The 23,257-nt window shown below is 39.3% G+C and overlaps 1 protein-coding gene across 1 annotated transcript in view; it reads right to left on the bottom strand.

The window, feature by feature from the left end:
- TRAK1 (trafficking kinesin protein 1) overlaps positions 1-22,368 on the bottom strand; it is a 129,426-nt gene extending 107,058 nt beyond the window's left edge. Inside the window, exon 1 of the mRNA XM_067560847.1 lies at positions 22,105-22,368. The gene's annotated coding sequence lies outside the window, so the exon portion shown is untranslated. The remainder of the gene's footprint in view (positions 1-22,104) is intronic.
- Positions 22,369-23,257: the final 889 nt, after the last annotated feature.

Raw genomic sequence — 23,257 nt, 5'->3', positions numbered from 1 at the left:
TGTCCCAGACTCACGATCTCTTGGATATCCCCACCCTCTTCTCCCCCACACAACTGTGACACATCGCTATGGAAATTGCAGCACTGCCGGATGGAAAATATTAAATGTATATTTTAAACTGTCTTTTAGTGACATTTAGCAGTTGAGCACAAGGACCTAAGCCAGTATCACATGACCAGACTGCTCTCCACAAGGCCAGAATAAGAACAGCCGAGGTAGCTAATCACTAAAATAGGGAAGTGGGAGGTGAAAGAAAATAGTGTGTGAGAGAAGAAAGACTACAAAAAAAAAAATCAACTCCTTCTGCCAGGGCCAAGACTGAGGTATATGGGAGGGGAAAGGAACAGATAGGTAGGCTCCACACAATATAGACAAAGAAATAAAGAACCCTATTACAAGAGATAAATTGTGGCTGGAGAGTAAGCTTGTCACATTTTTTTTAGTTCTCTGAAATTCTTCTGTCTCTCATCTATTGTATTTTTTTTTATTTTTTTTTTTTTAAAGAATTTCCAGCTGAAGATTCCCAGAACCCCTGGTTGCTTGGAAATTTAATTCTTCATCTTGTTCTCTGTAGAAGTATTGGACAACACTGGTCAAATGGTTACAGAATTTGTAATATTATTCCATAAGAATAAAAACCAGTTTGGGGTGGAATAATACAGGGACACTGATAATGCCACCACTATCAGTTATAACAATTAGATACAGAAAAATATTTTTATAGAGCGTTTTATACCCTGGGGCAGGGTGGGGTGCGTATGTGGGGGATTTCAGAAACAGAGCACAACTCATCCCAGCTACAACCAAGGAAGTGCAGACACCTCTTATTGTAGAGAAAGAATCAATCATTTCATCTCAGGCCACCCCTTAACTCAGATTTCAAATATTCTGTATCTTATTTAACAAAAGAAAACCAACCCATACCTTTTCTCCTCTTTTATTTCAAGGTTCAAATTATTTCCCATCTCACTACCGAATATCATGATGGTAGATATTGCCACCTGGTGTTTAAACAGGCTTACTGTAAAGGAACTAAAAGAACCAACAGATAAACTGGATGAGGAAATGCCTTTTATTGGACCAACTCCTGTTGGTGACAGAGAGAAAGACAAGCTTTCAAGCTACACAGAGCTCTTCTTCAGATCTGGGAAAGGTACTCAGAGCGTCACAGCTAAATACAAAATTGAACAGATAGCTCAGCATAAGTAGTCAGCACATATTCTAAGGCAGTGATTCTCAACCTTTTTGATACCAGGGACCAGGTTGCTGCCTTCCTAAACTGTAACAGGGAGATCTCATGGATCAGCATTAATCCACAGACCAATTGTTGAGAAACACTGTTCTAAAAGACCATCCCTGTAACCATCCCTGTGGTAATAAGACAAAAAAAAAAAGGGGGGGGGGGGAGAGGTTGTTAGTGGGTTGCTGTAATATGGCATAAAACTAGTGTCTTCATTAAGACGATTGTTTTTAAGTGTCTAACGAAGTTATGAATTTAAGCTCCCAGGCTCGTCTTTTGAAAGTGTTATGCAGGTTTCCTTTGAGAATGAGGACTGATAGGTCAGATATGGAGTGATCACTTTATGAAAAGTGTTCACCCATTGGTGAGATGGTGTTTTTGTCTTATTTTCCTGTGAGAGTTCATTCGAGAGCATAGTGATTGACTGGTTTTAGATACCACAGAATATGCTTCGAGAAAAAAGTCCAGGATATGCACTTATCAGTTCAGTATGACTAGCAGTCTGCAGTACTCGCCTGTTTAATTTTTTTTCACCCTCCTAAGGCATCTTTCTGAGCAGTTGCAGGGCATCAATTGTTTGGAAACCAGTTTTCTTTGCCTGGATGCTAGGATCAGGCAAATCTTTGGCACACTCATCCACCCATGGTGTTCTTCCTAGATTTGCACACTGAGTGGCTTCTCCACAAAGAGATCCTCAGCTGTCACCACAAAGGGCACTCCGCAAACGTCAGGGCTAACTGAGTGGAGGTAGGGCTGGAGATGGAGAGAGTTAAGCAGGCGTGGGAAAACACTATCAAAACAATACAGAGCCAAGCTGTGTTGTTTTTCCTGTAAATCCCTATTCCCACTGCCTGCAAGCCTGAAACGGAGGTGGGCTGGGAGAGCCCCTGTCACCACAGCCCCAATACAGCCATGATGCCAGGAAATGTGGGTTGAAGAAAGGGACCAAAAATGGTATGGAGCCAGGCCCAGGGTCTCCTGCAGATCTATTATGTTTGGGGGCAAGTCTGTGGATGTGTTGTGCTCAGGGTGGATGAAAATCAATTTAAAAAAAAATAAAAAATAAAAAAAATTGGATTTTGGGGTTTGTTTGTTTTTTAAATCAATAAAATAGTAAATTTCTCTCTTGTTTAAAAAATAACAGTTACAATTAAATCTCATCACAAACATGTCTTACAGTCTCATAAAAATGAATTAATGGCTCTGTCCAGTTTAACTACCAGCTCTTGCTTCTTGAAAGTTCTGGGCTTTCAGTTTCTGTTTCTCAGCAGACTAAAGTCACATGTGCAAAGAAAGACACAGGCTGGATAGGATTCTTGTTGCTCTGTACTTATGTGGTGGTGGAGTTGGGCCAAGCAAGGCAGAGAAGTTAGTTAAGACATTGTCTTAAAGACAGAGAGACAAAGGACAGAAGCAGAGTAGAAAGGAACAGTGGAATGGACTGGAAAGAAAAGGGGAAGACATTCAGTACACACACAGCTTCCTATATTCCCCCACACTTTTGCCACAAAAAAACTGCCATGGCTTCTGGGTGTAAGAGACCCTATCTAGGAATATTTTGAAGAAATTCCTTCACTGGGTAAAAAAGGAAAATGTGTCAAGTGTAAGCAGTGCAAGAAGGAGATTCAGGGCCTAGTTGCAAGAATGAATCATCATAATGAAAACTGCTTATTGGAAGAAAATGATGTGGATGAAGATGTGACTATGTCTGAAGAACAATGTGGATCAACTGGTTAGTAACTTAAATAATCCACTTTGCAATGCATCATTCTTCAAGACTCTCTTTTGTATGCCTTTTAGTATAAGCGTGATTTAACAAGTAAATTCCCAAGCTGTTTGCTATGTTGGATGTTGCAAGAAAAAAAGTTTAGCTTAGCTAATGCTTATGTCTTGTTTAATTAGTTAACTAGGTTTAGACTCTATCACCCAAGTATACAGTACAGAAAGCTGCAGTAAGAGAAATCTAGACTTGCCAGTTGCCACTGGGTGTCATTTTCTTGTTTTATGTTAATAATACATGCCCCTTATTTTGGAACATCATGGCCACAGACCATAATGGTGATGTCATAAATCTATTCCCTATTTTACTTCAGCATAACTCAATTTTCTCAAGGGAACCCCATCCTATACTTGTTTTCTCAAAAAACGGAAGTGTAAGTGAGTTCTATGCAGCTTACTCCAAAATTAAGTGCACTCTAAGTGCAGTCACTCTTAGCTTTTTTGGTAATTTGGAATCAGATCTGCATCCTTGCTGAAAAAAAATGTAAATGATTAACTGAATAATAGAGTGAGAAGAACTGAGAAGAACGACTATTCAAAATCATTTCTGAGTTTTGTTTCAGGATTCAATTTAAGCATAAGAGACTAGGATTGTGACTGTCTGTCTGCAACAACTTCAGAGTTATCTGTTGGTACTTTAGCAGCAATGCTGCAACTAAACATATTTCAGACAAAGTATCACTAGCAAGCAAAAGATTTCAATCATCCAGTAAAACCATCACCATGGATGAGTTTCTAGTAAGGACTAGCAAATATCAACAAGACACCATAGATGATAAGATTGCTCAGTTCATTAATGCCACAAATTCTCCTTTTCACATTGTTAACAATAAACACTTCATTGACATGGCTGAGTCCTTACGACCAGGCTACATTCCACCTGGTAGAACCGACATTGGTGGAAGGTTCCTAGATACAGTGTATGAGAAGTAACTTGAACAGTGTGCAAAAAATACTGAGAGGAAATTTGCCAGTTTAAGCCTTGATGGGTGGAGCAATGTACACAATGATCCAATAATATGTGCCTGTGTGACAACAGAAGATGGAGTTGCATATCTTTCAGAAACAATAGATACATCAGGAAATGCCCACAACAGAATTTTTAAAAGAAGTGGCAGTGAAAGCTGTAATAAACTGTGAACAAAAATTCAATTCTCACGTGCGCAGTTTTGTCACAGACAATGCTGCAAACATGCCAAAGATGAGAAGATACTTAGAAGAAGAAACGGAAGGATGCTCCTTAATAACATATGGCTGCAGTGCCCATTTAATGCATTTTTTAGCCAAAGACTTAAGTACGTCTTCTCCAAGAATAAAAGAAAATGTTGAAGTCGCAAAATAATTCCATAACAACCATTTTGCTCCAGCTTCATTGAAGAGAGCAGGAGGATCCACACTAATTCTCCCTCAAGATGTTCAATGGAATTTTGTGGTTGATTGTTTTGAACAATTAATTAAGACCTGGCCAATTCTCATAAATCTTTGTGAAGAAAACCATGCTAAAATAGATGGAAGTATTTCATCTAAAGTATCAAACATTGGATTAGAGAGGAATGTAGAGGATATGTTCAGTATACTGAAGCCTATAGCCTTAAACTTCAGAGAAATTGTTGCTGCATTGCTGATGCTGTTGAAATTTGGAAGGCACTTCAAGAGACGCTGAAGAAAGATATACCTCACCAGAAAGTTAAACTGCAGGCAATAAAGAAGTGAATGGATCAAGCGCTAACTCCACCTCATTTTCTTGCGAACATTCTCAACCCCAGATATAAAGGTAGATACCTAACTTCTGAAGAAGATGATGATGCCATGGCATGGGCATCTCAAAATCACTCCTCAGTTATGACAATCATAATAAACTTCATGGCTCGAGCGGAACCATTTAAACAGTACATGTTTACTGATGATGTTTTTAACAAAGTCACTCCCCTGAATTGGTGGGAATCATTAGTCAGGCACTTTGAAACAGAGTTCCTTCAGTTGCTAAGTCAACTTTTCACAGCAGTAGTTTCCTATGGAGGCACAGAGAGAATATTTTCATCATTTGGTATTATTCACTCAAAGCTAAGAAATGGACTGAGAGTTGAAAAAGCTGGAAAACTCGTATTTCTGTTTCAGTCTATAAATAAAAATGACAGTGGAAGTGGGGAAGACGAGAGCTAGTTGTAGAAGTTTTAAGGACAACGTACGTTTAGTGTTGTGATGACTTGTCTGTTAGAGTTAATAAAATTTGAAAATTAAAAAAAAAGAGTTTAAGGACAGCCATCAGCCGGCAACTCAGGAGACTGCTGCAATTGCAAATGTGAAACATTTATGTAGCATTTAAGATTTAGTTTAATAAAATATAAGTGCTATTGTGTTTGTGTGTGTGTGATTTAGTTCTTACCATTCCTAAAGTACTGCTGCTGCATCTGCAGCTTGACACAGGTAATGAATATTATTTACTATTTCCTTAATTATTAAAAATCAAGTTATCTAAAAAAATTACACAAAGTATACCCTCCTAGGTGTTGTTAATTTACAACCCAATACAGCATTTTACATGTTTTAGTGATCAGATTTGCACCGTTGTTTCAGAAATATGTGAAGCAGTATCAGTGGGAAACTTGATTTAAATCAATGATTTTCTCTTGGTGATTTAAATCAATCCACCCTGGTTGTGCTGCTCTGAATCTTTGTTAATAAAGAAAGCCTTGAGAAGAGACCTGTGCCATTGTTTGGAATGTGATTTTCCCTTCTCCAGCTGGTAAGTCGGTCCAGCAGCTTATACAGAGCCATTGCATTGACATCAAATCTATGGGCAGCAATAGATGCTAGACACTAATCTGTTAACTGCTCCACTATCTGCACATATAATCATTACTAGTGAAATCAAACATGCCAAAAAGAAAAAAGAAAATCAACCACCCTTATTCTGTTATTTTCCTTTCTTCTGTAAAATTTTCAGACTAATGAGGATCATGGCCTGTATGGAATCAGAACTTCATAAAATTTTGTCACAATTTCTTACTTTCCCTCTTATTCTGTAACCACTAATATAAAAAGAACAGGAGGTGGGGAGGGGGAAATCATATGAAGAGGGACAGGCAGAGAAAGATGAAATGATGAGGTATAAGAAAGGAAAGGAAGACAGGCAAGAGGAAAAGGTTAGAAGAGAAAGCAGAGGGAATCAGAGAATTCACAGATCAGGGACTCAGGCTATTTTTCTGTAGAGCCTCCTATTAGTCTCTCACCCAATTTTTCTCTGTCCAATCCTACAGAATAAATGTAATTACAAGCTTTGGATAAAAAGTTATTCTATATATTCCAAGCCCAACAAATCACTTTAAATAACAATTTGTCTTAAAAGAACAAATTAAATGTAGATGCTCAAAATCGTACCTGAAAAAATACCTCAGTGAGCCAGCTTCATTAAAAGCAAGCTATTCTGTAGAACAGTGTTACTACATGGAGGCTAAAGTCCAGTCTCATGTAATACAAGAAGTTAAACTTCACTCCATTCACAGCTGAATGGAAACGTGGCACAGTTATGATTCACCGTGTATTTCATAAAACTAATACAAAAATGGGAATTAGGAACACTAGCTGGGAACAGAGACCGAGTGAGCACTCATTCACAGAACTGATTTTCAGATATTATATAATAGTACAGTATATTATAAACACATCCGTAGTTATATACAAAGAACTTTACTAAAATATTATTTTTAGGAAGTGGTCAGATTTATGACTGCCCATGCAACCTTAATTCAACTCTTCTTGTGCATCCAACATGGGCACTAACGACTACCATAATGCACATGTGCAAGGGGTCAGAATTCCCATCTCTTACACCTCCTATTTCTCTGGTGTTAGATTCTAAATCTTTAAAACAAATGTTAAGCATAAAGCTCAGCACAAAAGGATCAGCCATTAATTTGTGATCAAGAACAGAAAAGGAATTTTTCTTTGATAAAGTTATAAGCAGCTCAGGAACCGTTTGGATCAAAGTCTTCTTTAACATATTGTTTCCTTAACTTTCCACCTCACTGCACCAAAGGCCAGAAGTTATGGCTAATATGCTTTCTATTTTCTGTACAGAGAACTCTGTTTCTGTTTGAAAATGTGCCTAAACATTGAACACATTAACACCTTTCATGTGAGAACTGCCTACGTGTTTCAGAAGTACAATGCAGTGGTATCAATTCCTGCATTCTGGTAGTGTCATGAGAAAGAGAATGTTTGCTTGAAGGTGTGGGTATTTTTTTTTTTTTTTTTTTTTTTTTTGGGGGGGGGGGGGATGTGAGAAGGGGAGTTAGGTGTTTTTAGCATAGCTTAAGCTTTATATTATAAACCCAGGTTCATTCATCGAAAAGTGAAGTTGTTTAGAGGATTATTTTATTATTATTACTTTGATAGAGATCTTGAAGTGACAGATTGATCTGATGTAGCACTTACATTTGGAAGTAGAGAGGAAGGAGAGACCCTGGAGGTTTCAACCACCTGTTTTTTTGGGAACACTTAGAAATTTCCATGGCTGACCAAGAGCTACACAGCACACAAACCTAACTTTTGTAAAACGTCTAGATCCTTAAAAGAAGAAAATATCCCATGTGGAACAAGTAATCTGTTTATGAGGAAAGATACACTTTCTGTATGGGAATTCCTGCTGTTGAACCTCAGTCCCAGCAAGAAGAGACACATCACTTCAAATGGAGAAGTTGTTTCTCAAAAAGTTTTCTGGTGATGGACCTGCATCTCGTTAAGAGACGAATGAAAGTTTTTCCTGGTAAAACCCCTTTGCATTATACAGGCCTTGTTATACAGGACCGATAAATCTAGGAGAGCCCAGTAACTGTGGGAGACATTCATTCAAGGTTATCTAATTCAGGCTGACAGCCAACGAAGAGCTGCTGTTCTGGAATATGATTTCCCTTGTTGGTCAGGTCCTCAGCCTGGACTATTCCAGAGATGGAATACAGAATGAGAGTCTTTCCCTCAACCACTTACAAAAGTGATAGGTCCTGGATGCTAGCAGTAGTATGCCATACCTTGGTCTTCTGATGCTTTCCTATCCTTTAGACAGAATCACAGAACGGAGAAAATTAACAGTCAGAACATTTGCATGAAAATCAAAATTGGGGCAGACTTTTTGATAGAAGGCTGGGTATGAAAGTTCAGACTTGACATTATTTTCCCTAGTGGTCATCTAGAAATAAATACATTTTCTGTGTTGCTCATGGCTTGAAGCTCAGTGAGCCAACACTCAAACACCACATACATGACAGAAGTGCTGTAATTCTGGAATCTAAGCACTTGTCTACATGGCCCCGCAGTGCAAACTCCAGGAGTGTGAAGTGCAGCATGCACTACAGTGGTGTGCTGTACTCACCCCCCATAGACCCTACTAGCGTGAACTAAAAGATACCTAGTTTGTGTTACGTGCTCCCGTTTCAAACCAGACCATGTTAACGCAAATGAGGATGGTACCTTTTTGTTCATGCTAGTAGGGTCTACATGGGGCTGTTATACCGCAACACTTTAGCATGCACTGCAATTTACACATTGTAATCCCCACTGCAGGGCAATGTAGAAAAGTCCTTAGATGCTGCTTTGATACCACTGAGGATAGGTAATAATGCAAGCACTTCAGTAACAAGCCACACAACGGAATTCAAAGGGCTTCTATAATCAGCTTTAGCTTTGTAGAGGGGAATGAATGGTGAGAAGTTTCTGAAGTGCACATCTATGGTACTGAGGCTGACAAGAAGGGGAAATGGGACTATACTTTCAGATTTGATATAAAGATACATTTATTTTTTAATTTATAAAATGTGCCTTATTTTCAACACTGAGGAGGGATTTAAAAAAGGACAAAGGCAATTACTAATTAAAGAAAGAATATCAGAAAAGGACAGACTTTTCTCCCAACTCATTAAAAACCAACCGACTAACTCACCTGAGAAGAGAGATGGGCTTTGCACAGAATCCTAAACGTCAACAGCCTTTGGCTATTGAGTTGCTTGAGAGAATGAATTCCAGCGTTGAGGACTCTTTAGTTGGGAATGCCATGCCACCAGTTCTCACATATTTGAACAGAGTCCTAACTCAACAACTTCATCTGATCCCAACAGCCCTGGTAGTGTGTGTGGGCAGAGGTGCTTCAGTAACCCTATCTACTCTACAGAATGAAGAGCAGGTTAGACAAACACTTGACAGGGATGATCTAGGTTTACTTGGCTGTGCCGAGCTAGATGACTTCTTGAAGCCATTCTTTTTGCATGAAAAATTGAAAGCCAAAATATTTGGACTCTCAAATGCACTGCAGTGCCTCATGCGAGTTGTATTTCAGGTGCCTCATGCTTTCATTCTCCTCAATTCTGTCTGGCCTGCATCTTCCAAGATGCATTACAGTCTCTCAACCCTAGCAAGGAGAGGCAACAAACACATCATGGAAGTCACATGGTCATAGTGCATCATGGAAAATGTAGTGGCCCATAGAGGAGAAAAGGAGCATGAGGCACTACAGAAGCATTTTGGGATTTGGTCATTCATAATTTTGACCCAAACAAAAAAAACCTGAAGCTTTGCATGGAAAGCAGACTCTTCTTGCAAGAAGCTTTGTCTAGTCAAAAACCCAGTTTCCCTACCTGTAATGCACCTTGCATCCACACACAAAAGAACCTCCCTTCTCAAGGTCATAAGTAATTTTTGTATCAAAATAATGAGGTAGACTTGCACTGTGCACATGTATCACAACTCTCCACCGCCGCCAAGAAGAATCACTAGGAAGAACAGCATTATCCCACACAACACTGAGTGCTCATTTTCTGTTACCATTCTTGGGCATGTACATCAAATGGCCCTTCAGTGTGTCATCTTTGTTGGCAGAGAATTCTACTAAAGTTTGGCAGTTTAAAATATTTGGAGGAGTCAAGTTGGAGGAACAAGTTGACTCACCAAAAAACTCCAATCAGAGTTAGAAAAAGGAAGCAAAGGCTGAGCTAATTTTAAAAGCTCAGGAAATTCTAAATTCCTAAGAAATGAACTGTTTTTATATTTTCCTCTTTTTACAAGTTAAAATATGTTGTAACCGCCTTGCTTTTATGTCATGTTTCTTTAAAATATTCAAGAATTTTCATATTTTGGACACAAAAAAAAAATCGAGAACAGATTATGGTAATAAAACATTCATACTAAATGGTAATGTCCCTACTGTACATTTTGCCACAAAGTAGGATTAATTTTGCCCCAATATGCAAACATTTCTGCCCACCTGGCCAAATAGAACTATATTAATGCATTTCCCTTTGCACACCCAAGAAGCAATAGTCAGCATTGCTCCCAAAACTCAATCCTCTACAGGAGGAACAAAAGCTATTTATTCAACAACTGTGTGCTAGCAAACAGCAGCAAGAACAAATACTTTCTTCAGCCATTAGAGTTTTCTAGACTTAAGCAGCCAAGACTGAGACTAAGGATATGTCTCAAAAAAGCAAGAGGCACTATTGATAAAAGTATACCATATATATACAATCCTAAAAATAATTACAACAATCCTATTGTTTCTAGGCTTCAATCATGCTACAAATTAGCAAACAGAGCCCACCAAAGAAGATCCTCAATGAATTTTTAGAATCATAAACCAACAGGGTAATAGAGGGGTAGGCTTTTGTTTAAAACAATTTACAATCTGAGGACAACTCCGAACTGATGAGCACTTGCAAAACCCAGGATTCCTCACCAACTATCAGGATTTGTCCTTAAATTACACAGTTAGGGATGACAAATAAAATTGGTGACAACAGTCATTAAGGAAAGGCTGAAGGCTATAACAGCAAAAAATAAGGTAAGTTTGTACATACATACATGCTTTTATTGTGAACATATTAGTTAGATTTAGCATTTTTACTTAAAAAATAAGTTAATATAATACTAGCTTGAGAGGCACAGTCCAGCAGGAGGGCAGGAATAGTGGAACACATCAGCACTGGAAGGCTACCCTAAAGTAGCAAGTCTTTTAGAAATTTAAAAGGGTGAGAGTGAGGTTGCTTTGTGTACAGGATCAGGGAGGATATTCTGGGTGAAGGGACTGGTATAAGAAGAGGCATAGAGTCCCATGTGGAAGAAAATTAGGGAACCATCAACGAACACTGAGATGGCAGAGAACAGGGTGCGAGTTGGGAGATGAGGACGAGATGCAAACAGGAGCAGAGCTTAAAAGGCAAGAATGAGGCATTTAAAATTTGACAGAGGAAAGAGACTGGAAATGCATCCAGGGATTCAAATATGGGGAATGACATAACTGGAGCTGTGAGCAAAACCAATAGTTGTAGTTACAGCATGTTGCACAGACTTAATGGTGGCAATCAGAGAATCATGGAGGCCAGAAAGGAGAAGTTTCCAGTAGTCAAGCCAAGAAATGACTAAGGATTCATCCAAGATTTTATCAGTAGGAGCAGATTTTTTAGATACTACAGAAGAAGAATTGGCAGGATTTAGAAACTGTTTGGATGTTGATGAAAAGGAGAGAAGTAAAAAAAAAAAAAAGGACACCTAAGTTGTGGGCCTGGGTAACAGGGAGGGTGGTAGAATTATTGACAGTGAGAGCAAAGGACAGGTAAGGAGAGAAAGACTTAGTTTGAGCTGGAAGCTGCACATCCATTCTGGAAACTATGCTGGAGAAAAAGTTTCATTTGCAGGACTGAAGAGAGAGGAAAGAGGTAGATTCAGGAGTAGTCAGCAGAGATGAGGCAGTGACAAGCCATAAAAAGTGGGTGATGTTGCCTGGAAAGAGTGCAAAGGCCGAAGAAAATGGTGTCAAGGACAGAACCCAATGGAGAGAAGGAGAGAAATTCAAGTTAATGCCATCTGCTGAATATTTTGTGACCTCTGAAGTAAGTTGGTGGATTTCTGTCCATATCATAAAAGCCATCATCATAATGTGGCACTGATTAGTACCTTTGGTAGCAGTATCAGTACAAGCACCAAAATCAGAATGGCCATGGAAACTGAATTATCCTGTCAGTTACAGACATAGCCTCTCCATAACAAGATTCAGGTAATTCTGGCAAGGCATAGAGAAAGCCTGTGCTGCCAATTTCTGTCCTGTAGAAATCTGTGAATAAACAGACTGAAAACTGAAATCAATCCTCCATTAACTCATAAATAGGAAATATATATATTTTAGAAGAAGTGAAAAGAAAATGAAAAATAGGAAAAGAATCACGGCACGTACTTGAGATGTGCATGAAATAAAATGTCTACTGTAAAGTAAACTATTGAGAACAGAGGGTGTTGCCTTTTGTCAAAGGAAGTCAGTGGTTAAACCTAGCAGATTATATCATCGGAGCAAAAATATTCTATAGATGTGGAATGCACTGCAGCTTTATTCCTGTTTTATTCCCTTCTTCATATATAAAAGAGAAACTGAGAAAGATTCTTCATACCCGCATTTCTCTGTTGAGAGCCTCTGTCATCTTCATTGGTCTGATGTTTTAGTTTTTATGGATGCTATGATTCTTTAGTTCAAGAAAACAGCCTAGTTTTAAAATTTCAATTAAAAAAATCAAAAATTTTTGGAAACTGAAAATAAAATTAAGAGTTATGAAGTGTGTGTGAAATTTTCCTATTTGTGACCAGATACAGAGCTTGTAAAATTTTTTTTTAATAATGTTGGTGAAGGAGACAAAAAGAAGGGGAAAGAATTTTTTTTAAATGTTTGTAATTTTTTTCTTCTTTTGACCAGCTCTGACCTTGTGATTGGGAGGAACATAATATTTTCTTAACTGTTTTACATCTGTCATGAAAATCAACCAATCAGTTCTTACAGCTTACTATACTACTTCCAAGTATTTGGTCCTTCGTTTTCTATAAATGTTCTGATTAGCTAGTAGAATTCATATTTTATTTGGTACCAAGTCTAATACTTAATATCTGCCTACCTTTACAAAATGTTTTAAAGCTGCTTCATGTTGTAATCTCTTTGCAAGAGAATCATCACCACCACTAGAAGCGTGCAGAACTTCAAAAACGAAAGTGACAAATCCTGCAGTCCTCATGGAAGAAACTAAAGGGATTTCTGGATCTGGCCCAGTGTATATAATTTTCCACCAATGTAACCTTAAAAAATTGCTTCATGGTGGTGAGCCACCCTGTGAAAGGCATGAAATATGAACAAAATGAGCCTCAAAAGAGCTCATCTCCATGAGAAATTTTCAAATTGTTCACAATGCCAATCACTCAAATCAGTGACAGCCAAAAAGGTGAGGAGCACCCTCATGCATGTGCCCAGAAGTGAAAATTAGGATAATGAGTGAATCATGCATAATAATGAGGAAATAACAATTTAAATCACAATTCATTGATCCTCTCTCTGATCAGTGAAGAAGCCCACTGAAACAAACCCACAGCATCTTAATCAGCTGCATTCTCTGGATTACAGAATATATCATGGCAGAGTTATTCAAAGTACAAGGGTCCTCAAACCTGAGGAAAAAGACTGAATGTTTAATCAACACAATGAAGATGACTGGAGATACGGAGTCAAAGATGGCTATGAAAAAACCTACACATTTAACGCTTCCCCAGGGTTACTCAGGGTTGAGAGGCACCTTGCTACCACCTGCCCTTAGCATCAGGAAGCCTTGTCCATGCCTGCTGGAGATCAGTTCCCAACACCTCTAGCCTTTGACAACACAAGCCCCTGGTTTTCAGAGCCCGCAGGGGGGCCTGACTTTCTCTTTACAAGTTAACACTAGCCACAATCCAACCCCCCAGGCAATTCAAGCATCTCCCTGTTTTCCTGTCTAAGGTCTCCTTTGGAGACTTTGCAATCATTTGACTAGCATTTTGCTCAGACTGTAAATTGATGCCCATTGTGAACCATACAATACTCAATTTACATAGGGACAGAGACAGACAGACAAACATCTGTTATAAGAAAGAAATCTGTTTCTCACCTTTTCTGGTGATCTGCCCCACGTCACAGACCTCAAGAACACAATTTTCATTGTATATACATAACTCTTTACATATTTTTCTGTACATATATCATGCAATTATTATGATGACCAGTATGACACAGTCTTTCATTAGAGACCTCATATTATATTATAGTGACCTAATATATATATACCAGACCAGGGGATCACTGTGTAACTCTATGCTGTGCCCTCTGCTACCTGGCAGCAATAATAATAGGTCCCTGGGTCACAACACAACAGACAAAAGCCAAAAATCCACACAGAAGACATGCAATGAGAAAAATTTCCCTTTTGCCACTCAATATGGTTTTAGCATTGTGTGTCCATAGCCAGTCTGAATCTGTATTTCTGGAAGGATAGATCTGAGTGACAGCTACTACTATTTGAGTTCAAGGGTGGGTGGGTATGGCGCACTGCTAAAGGCTCCTCCCCCAGCCTAAGGGGAGGAGCCACCGGACCCAGGACTCAACTGATTCCGTGGGACAACAAATGAAAAAACAGGAAGGGGTGTGAGGGTCAAAGGGTCAAATGGAGGGAACCGGAAGGGGACACCGAGCAGAGAACCCCGGACAGCGTCCACTGCTCCCGAAAGGTGTCAAGGGAGCCAGCGGACGCTGCTCAGAGGAACTCTGCCCGGATACGTGAACGAACAAAGGAACGGAAGTACTGACAGGCAGGCAAAAGCAAGAGGGGTAAAAGACTTGCGATTTGCAAAATTAGAGCAATTAGCCACTGACATTTCTAGTAGCAACACTTCACTTTATTTTGCCAAGACTGCATGGCTCTTTATCTCTGGAAAATGGCAGTAAAAATTGGAAAGGATGAGGAAGCTACCCTCAAGATAACTTTTTCCATCCAGCCCCGGTCAACGACAAATATTTAATCCTGTACTAAAACTACAGTATAAAGAGCAATGGTAATTCTCAAATAAAATTTTTAATTTCTTCTTTGGTGAAAGAACACTAGATGGTGCTACATCCACATCTATCTCTCATCATTCATCTGAGAAGGTACAGACAGGAGAGGAAAGGAGAGAAAAGCAGGCAAACACACAGTGAGAAGAACAAATACAATAGCAAGTAGAGAAAGCACATACATATAGTAACCAAGTATCCCTTCCCTGATACACAATGATGGTTCTGTTATCCAGAAGCCAGTACCAATACTAAAATCTAATTCTGCCCGTCCTATTTGCCTGTATTAGTTGTACCCATATTACGGTGCAATCAGTAGAAACACTATAATTATGGCTGTTTTGAGCTTTTCACTGAAACCTTCATTAAAAGCCTCTATTACTAGAGCCCTGCACAGATACAAAAATGTGGATCTGTATCCATTCCAATCAATTTATATCAGACTGCAGATGGCAGTCTATCTTTTGTATGACATCCCTACCAGCACTGCACGGGAAGCCCCCAATCAACTGTTTGGAGGCCGGCCCCTGCTGCTGTTCAGGGACCAGAACATCTGATTGGTGGCTTGGGGGTGGGGGGAAGTGGAGCATGGAACAACTGATGGGTGGCCAACCCCCACCCCTGAATCTCAAAGGCAGGGAAGCAGCCTCAAAGGCTATGAGCTTCAGACAGCTGCTTCCCCACCTTTGAGATCCGAATGCGATCCACCATCTGCAAAAAATGGTCTGCAGGTATAAAGCAGATATCTGTGGATTTGCAGGGTTCTATCTATTAGATACTTCTGTGACTGAATTTAATTCTCAGATTTCACACAATTGCTGTTTACAGGATAACTGGCTACTCTAACATTTTTTGTGTAACTAGGGCTAACTGTCCCTAAAAAAAGATTTTAAAATGATATTTCTTTCAGTTTGGCTCCAACAGTCTCACTATACCTAAAACAGTCACCCCAAATTCAAAACCTCTCTCTCTCACACACACACACACACACACACACACACACACACTTTTTGCACTGACCCCCACATTTTATTTAGGCTTTCTTGTCTCTGTGAAATTCTGCAGGTAAAATTTCAACTAAGTTAGAACTGCGTATTGCACTCATCACTATAACGTTTATACACTTCGGTCCTGATTCAACATGGTACTTCAACATGTGCTTAACTCCAACCCTATTTAATATGTACTTAACTTCTATGAAAGTCAGTGGGACTTAAGCACATGCTCAGTACTGCCAACCTCAAGTGTTCAAAAAAAAAAAAAAAAACAAAAAAAAAAAACAAAAAAAAACAAAAAAAACCCATGACTCAGGATCCCATCCTCCCAATTGAGATGTTTAAAAATAACAAAATGTGGGCTTCTTTAATTTTCCTTCTGTTTTCTAAGCTTTTGGAGTATGCACTTGGGTTATGTCAAGTTTTTCTCTAGAACTGTAAGAGCTAGAAACCCTTTTTCTCCCCCTAAATGAAAGCAGCAATTAGGGGAGACTCTACTCCAGGAGCTGAAGTTTTAAGCAAAACACCAAATATTGATAGACTTGTGATCAAGTCTCACAAGTTAGCAACAACAGATGCATAAAGCTAAGCATACGCTTAAGTGCATTGCTGAACTGGGGCCTGACTGCACTACTGAAAGTGAGACAGTCACTGAAGTGGCAACGAAGAAATTCTGCCTCCTCAGGAGAGGACACCTACCATAACAGTGGAAATATCACATATAGTACAATAGCCTCTAAGGACAGCTCAAACAGGATGTAATTCAATGGTTTGAAGGATTGAATTGAAAATTATGTTATGAAGCTAAGAGGGGGGAGAAACATCCGTACTGCACAAGGATAGAAGCCAAAAAACTAGAAAGTTGAACATATTTGGATATTAACAGTCTTGAAACTGTAGATTTGATATAGGCCATAGGCTAATAAAAAAATCAGAGGTCAAACTAAACAACAGGTCTCAACTCTGGTACTCTTTTCAACAAGAGCCAAGCTCCAGAACTTGTCCAGATTCCATTTTTTTTTTAAAAAAAAACCATTTCTCTTTCATGGGGGAAAAAAAAAAAAAAAAAAAATTGAAAGAATCAAATAAAGGCTAAAGAAAATAGAACATGAACAAGGGGAAAGGGAAGAGAATAGCTGACTGAAGGGGTCCAAAAAAACAAAAGCCGTTCTGCCTTGCTCACTCCTATTCTACAACTCACTCCTGAGGTCTGTTCCATTGGTTAGACCTTCACTGAACCATTACATGAGTTCTATCACTGTGAAAGTCAAATAAAGAAAATTGACATTTGGATTTTCTGTAGTCAGAGAGGGAGTGATTAATGCTACCCCAAATGCTTTTATATATATATAAATATATAAAAAAGTTTGAATAAAATTATATAAAATGATATATATATATATATTATATATATAAATAAAAGTTTAAATAAAAATTATATTTTATATTATATATAAAATTATATATATATATATAAAAATAAAAGAACTGAACGGACAGATGATGGAATGAGAGAGAGCAGGATGGCTCCACCCCTAGATGTGCTGGTCTGTTCCCACGCCATAAAGCAAAGCTTTTCCCATATCCTTTAAAATCAACTAGTGTGTTTACAATCAATCATTCTTACTAGGATTAATTTCCCAAATTAAGCTAATAATTCTCTCAGGCCCTTAACAGAATGCTTGATTTCAGTTTTCTGTTCTTCTGTTTTGTGTGGCTCTCTCATTGATTATATGAATTGATACCACAGAATTCCCATTGATGACTCTCTCAGTGGGTGATCTTAAAAAGTCTTACTGAGAAGATCTTATGTTCAAAATAATTTCATTAATAGCTTGTTTGATTTCCATGGAGGTAGGCACTTTTTGAGGATACCTACAGATGTGGGAAGGGAAGGGCTTTCAGTTGTTTTGATTCCAGAAACAGGAGATAATTCTATCAGTATAGAAAAAATGTAATATAATTTTATTTATCTATTTATTTAAAACTGCAAAAAACCTTATACTTCATAAAACACAGTTTTAGTTTACTACAAACAACAAAGTTTTCTTAGGCCTTATTCCCTTTCTCTAGTTGCTTAACTTGAAAACTTCCCTTAAGATCACACAAAATCAGGCACAATTTATTATCAAATCTATTACAGGAGATTTTTTTTCTTTTAACATTCTTGAACAGTAAACAAAAACAGGGGAGGTTCCCACTGAGAAAATTCTAAAGGAGTCTATGGACACTGATTACCTTTGTTTAAAAAAAAATAAGGTCACATATACACACCCCATTCCATTTAGAGCTAGGAACCAATGCTTATTAGGATCAGTCATTTATCAGAAGACTAGAATTTCACTAAATCCAAGTCCCCCTCCGCACATTGATTATGTTATGCTAGGTGTCACCAGGTGGCACTATTACATAGAGCCTTCCATTTTCTTTTTCTTAGTCTGGAAGGAAATTTTCAGTCTTGGGAAGACATGCTCTGTGGTGGTGTTACTTTTGTTATGTGAGGTTCTGGGCAGAGGGAGCTGTGCTAACAGGAGAGTTTGCTCTCTACTTTGGTTTCTGACTGGAGTCAGTTCTTGAGGCAGAATTGCTCCCTGCGATCCAGACACGGATATTGTGCTAAGATTCCTGAAAGAAGGAACTACCCTGCATGCTGGTTTTTTACCACCTTTGTTCCAGGACTGGTGTATATGTTTAAATAAAATAAGTAACGTTTAGAATATACTCAGATTCCAAATCTATGATTTCTCCCTCCATAGAAAGCTGACCTGTAAGACCCCAAATGTCTGCTACTGCTCAGACAATAACTAGAGGCCAGTTGGTCTGCATATAAAGGCTCATATTAATCCTACTTCGTCACACAAGTCCATCTCTATCAAATCTGAAAAATGTCTGCTAATACTAATTACTTTTCATTTGACAACAAGGTACAGATTTTGCAGAATGAGTTTGACAAAATATTTGAAAATTTCTCAGTCTATACTCTTCAACCTCATTACAAATTTGGGGAAAAAAATTAGCAACTGCCTGTCTAAACAGATCCCAGTCATAAAATACAAACAGGATCATAAGGGTTCAGAAGCAGAACAGGAATTCCTACGCTGGATGCAGCAGAAACGTGCTTCTTCTGTATAGCTGATCCCAAAAGGCCAACAATCTTGTAGCAGCAATAAGTAAACCAGATTTGGCAGAGAATGAAGCAAGTCTTAGCCACAGGAAATCCAGAAAGAACGCTGTGTTTAAAAGAACTCATGGTAGGAAACCAAACATAGACCTCAACTTGTAAGAAAAAAAATGCTTTTCCTTCTGTGGATCATTATCAGAAGATATCTACATTTGTGACAAAAAACTGAAGCGCTCTGGCATGCAGTCAGAATCAGGACAATGACTTAAGCTCTCACTGTCCCCAAGGGAATATTCTGAAAGAACAAACCACAAGAGCTGTTCTGATGCAACATGCCTGGAACAAATATGAAATGTGTTATTGTTACTAGAAATTCTGCATCTCCTCCATGTTTTTGTGGAGTTCCTAATCTATCTGATAAGTTTAGATGCAACATAAATTGATTGGGTGACCGTAGTCAAGTGTAGAGACCACCTTATAAATAAATACCTCAATGAGCCTGGGCGTCAGTGGTAGGAAGAAAGGAAAAAAAAAAAAAAGATGACAAGAATTTTATATGCCCAGTAATATGTCAATTCTGAAACTAAAGAGTTGGCTTCAGTCTCAATGCTACTGGCAATCATTGCTCCTCCATTTCATACTGCAGGAAGATTGGGACATTTTAAAGGTCAGAATTCCGCTCTTGGGTAATTCTATGGAGGGCTCCAGCATACAACTGTGAAACTGAGCAGTTGTGTTTGGCAACGCTCTTGTTAATTTCAAAGGGTAGCTGGCTTTCATTTTTTAAATAAATAGATTTAAATTGTAATGTGAGTCAAATTAAAAGGATATGGAAGGGCATGAGGACAGGAATTGATGGTTATTGGTGGAAGGCTAGCTTGAAGACCCTCTTAAAACTCATTTCTTTTAGAAGGAAGGAGAAGGTTACTCAAGTGCATTGGAGATAGGAGGCTGCTCCAACTAATTTAGTAGCCAGTTGTGCAAATCTAAATTACTCAATTTCACCTGAAAAAAATTTCTAGTTAGAGGGTTACATATTTTATATATAACTTCTGCAGTCAAACTCACTGAACACAACAGGGGCTCCTTGCATTCCTCTCTTCTCACCCACAAGCTCTCTGTGCCCCCATTTCCCTATGCCTCCCTATCATTGTTCATTTCTGTCTTTCAGGTTGTCAACATTTTTAAATTCTATTGAGAGGATGGGCACAGCTCAGATGGGAGGCGGGTATTCTTATGATGGAAGGTGTTAATGGCTGCCATCCACTGGTTCTTTGATCTATAGACAATTACAAAGATGTCTGAAGCTGCTGCTGGGTCTCCAACCAGATGTAAGGACTCTATGTACCCTCTACTTTCCCTTTCTGGTTTTCCAATTTTCACCAAAATCAATAAGGTTCTGCCCACTGATGCCTCGAACATTCCTAGAAAATTTGGAATTGTTCAGCTTTGGCGTTCAACAGTTATCACGTCACATCCAAAACAGAGAAATACCATTAAGTTCAGTATAAGGTCTCACAAGCTTTGCCAATAAAGGGTTTGGAAAGGAAATGTTTTTGTCACTTGATGATGTCCATATCATTGATTAAGTTCAGCTACAGTAACCATTAATATACAAAGAACAAATGGCGTAATTGGTTCTTTGAAATTCAGGCATTATCTCTTACAGAGCTAACACAGTGAAAATGGAACCAGAGCATAACCTCCTTCTGATTGCTGTTTTGAGAGACAAACACATGACAGCCATAGCATCAGAGACTCTGCAACTTAATTTCTTTCACATAAGCTCTCCCACTAACAAAAGAGCCAAGTTACAGTTAGTAACATAACTAAATATTTCCATAATTTCCAGCAATTAAGTTATGTTGAGATAAAACTGGAAATCAGGAATTGTTGTATTTTTAAACTTGAGCTCCAAATTGCCAGACTTTCAAGTTTGATTTTTTTATGCTAAACTACAATAGTCTATTTATAAAGTTGTAAATTAATGGCCTATTTGCAAAAAGCTTGATTCTCTTATAGTGTTGTGACTGGGAATTCACTTAAAATTCAGAACTCTTCAGTGCTATATCCCAGACCACAAAACACAAACATTTTTAGAACAGTAACTGATTCATTATTTATGAAGCTGCTATGGCAGCAGTTGCTTCAATAAGAAAAAGGAAACTTAGGGCAGTTCTACACTACACAGTTAGGTTGACATAAGGCAGCTTACAGTCAACCTAATTATGTCAGTGTCTACACTACAGCCTTGCTCCCACCCAAGTAAGTGCCCTACTACACCAACACAGTAACTCCACCTCCATGGATGGCTTATGCTGGTGTAGTTAGTGTGATGCAGTGTCTGTGCTGACACTGCATTATTTACATGGGCTGTTGGCTGTCTTGTCAATTTCAAAGCAGGAGCTGTGAAATTGAGAAGAAAGCCAGCTTCCCTGGAGAGTTGAGGGGTTGGACCCTGCTCCCAGGTGGGAGCCAGGGGGAGAATGGACCCCGCTCTCCACCAGGAGGCACAGCCAGAAGCCTGGGTGGCTTCCCCGCAGGAGCTGGGCTGTCCTGTCAATTTCATGGCTGGGAGCTGTGAAATTGAGTAGACTGCCTAGCACTGGTGGGGAGGGGGCCAAAAAGCCCCAGGCAGCTTTCCCTCTGCTCCCAGCAGGTAAGGGAGAGGTGAGAAGTCTTTGGTAGCTTCCCCCACTCCTGGCAGGGAATGGAGAAGAGCAGCCTTGCTGGAACCCAGCCAGCCTACTCAATTTCACAGCTCTGAGCAGAGAACGGGGAGCGGAGGGTGAGGTAGCCTGTTGGGAGCCTGTGGGACAGCCAAGCTCCTAGTAGGGAGCCACCAGCGGAGTGGAAAGACCAGGATCTCAGCTTCCTACACTGCCCCTCTTAGGTGGAAGAGGGGTCACCTGGTGAGGATGCGCACCACCGACCCAAGGAGGGTAATGTGGACATGCACTACCGCAGTAATTACTGCAGGGGCTGTAAATAAAGCTAATATAGGTCATCTTAGGTTTCTAGTGTAGACATACCCTTAGTTATTGTGTACCTATCTCAAGAAAGAGGCAGAATAATCTAGTTTATTGCGTACCGGTAATGGTGCAGGCATCTCTGTACTCTCTGTAGTCCGGCAAATCATCTTCCACTGCTTCACTTACATAGTGCTCTTCATGGATGCCTGGGTCACAGGCTAGGACTGCATGATTAGTTGGCTGTGAAGGGGGCACAGTGCCGGCCAAAGTGCAGTCGTGCGAAGCTGTGGCGGCCAGCTTGGCAGGTTTCACAGGGATGTACAAACTGCCATCAGGGGGACCAGTGCTGGAGACTGGGTCTGGCAAGCAGAAAAGCAGCCCTGTCTCTTACTAGTGTTGGATTCCTTGAGAGGTCTGCAAAACACAAAAGAGCAGCATATATTAAATTCAGGCAATTAAAACCAAATTAGCCAAAATACATTTTTTAAATAAATATTCTATTAATTCCATGATAAGTTCAGCAACTATTACAAGACAAATAGACCCACATGGAGCATCTGCCAGAATTAGTACACTGTGTAATCACATTATCCACAGAGAGGTGTTGGGCCTGCTCCATCAATATTTGAAAGGATAAATAGTCAGGTTTTATTTTTTGTCCGATTATCATCATCATGTGAGGAACATACTAGGACATTATCACCATCCCTCCACCCTAACCACTGGAGGGCACTGTGTTATCAGTTCAACATTCAGCCTGCAGAGGGTCCCTATTCCAGAGTACAAGAAAAGGAAGTAAAATCCTGACATCAGAGAGCATCAAATTAGGGAGAGAATTAGAGATTGCCTATGAGCAAGAAGAGCAGCCTGGGAGCAGGTTGCAAAAGAGATGGCTCAGTTGGACTGCAGGGGAAGGTGAGGGAAGCAACCTCAGCCTATTACTGGCAGGGAGCCAGCAGAAGAACAGAAGAATATATTGCACTGGCTTGCCAAAAGGTATGAATGCAACTGCACTAATGAAAGACCTGAGCTCTAACCAGTGAGGTCTTCAAGTGCTTCATTACCTTTAGGAGAAGGATGAACTTGAGGTACAGTTATCTTTATACACCTGGGGTCAGTGTTAGGAACAGCTTGGTTGATTTGGTTGTAACTGTTCACGAACTCATGCCTGGATATTTGCATATTTTATATTCTGGCACCCCTACTAAAATAATCCTCTTACTTTCTTAGATGGAGTGTTTATGGGAACTCACTGAAGTCTATAGAGCCCAG

Source organism: Emydura macquarii, unplaced genomic scaffold, assembly GCF_026122565.2.
Source record: "Emydura macquarii macquarii isolate MOO-44397 ecotype Brisbane River unplaced genomic scaffold, CSIRO-AGI_Emac_v2 contig_2321, whole genome shotgun sequence".
NCBI classification, from domain to species: Eukaryota; Metazoa; Chordata; order Testudines; family Chelidae; genus Emydura; species Emydura macquarii.
The sequence above is the reverse complement of the archived record's forward strand: the minus strand, read 5'-3'. Positions and strand labels throughout refer to the sequence as shown.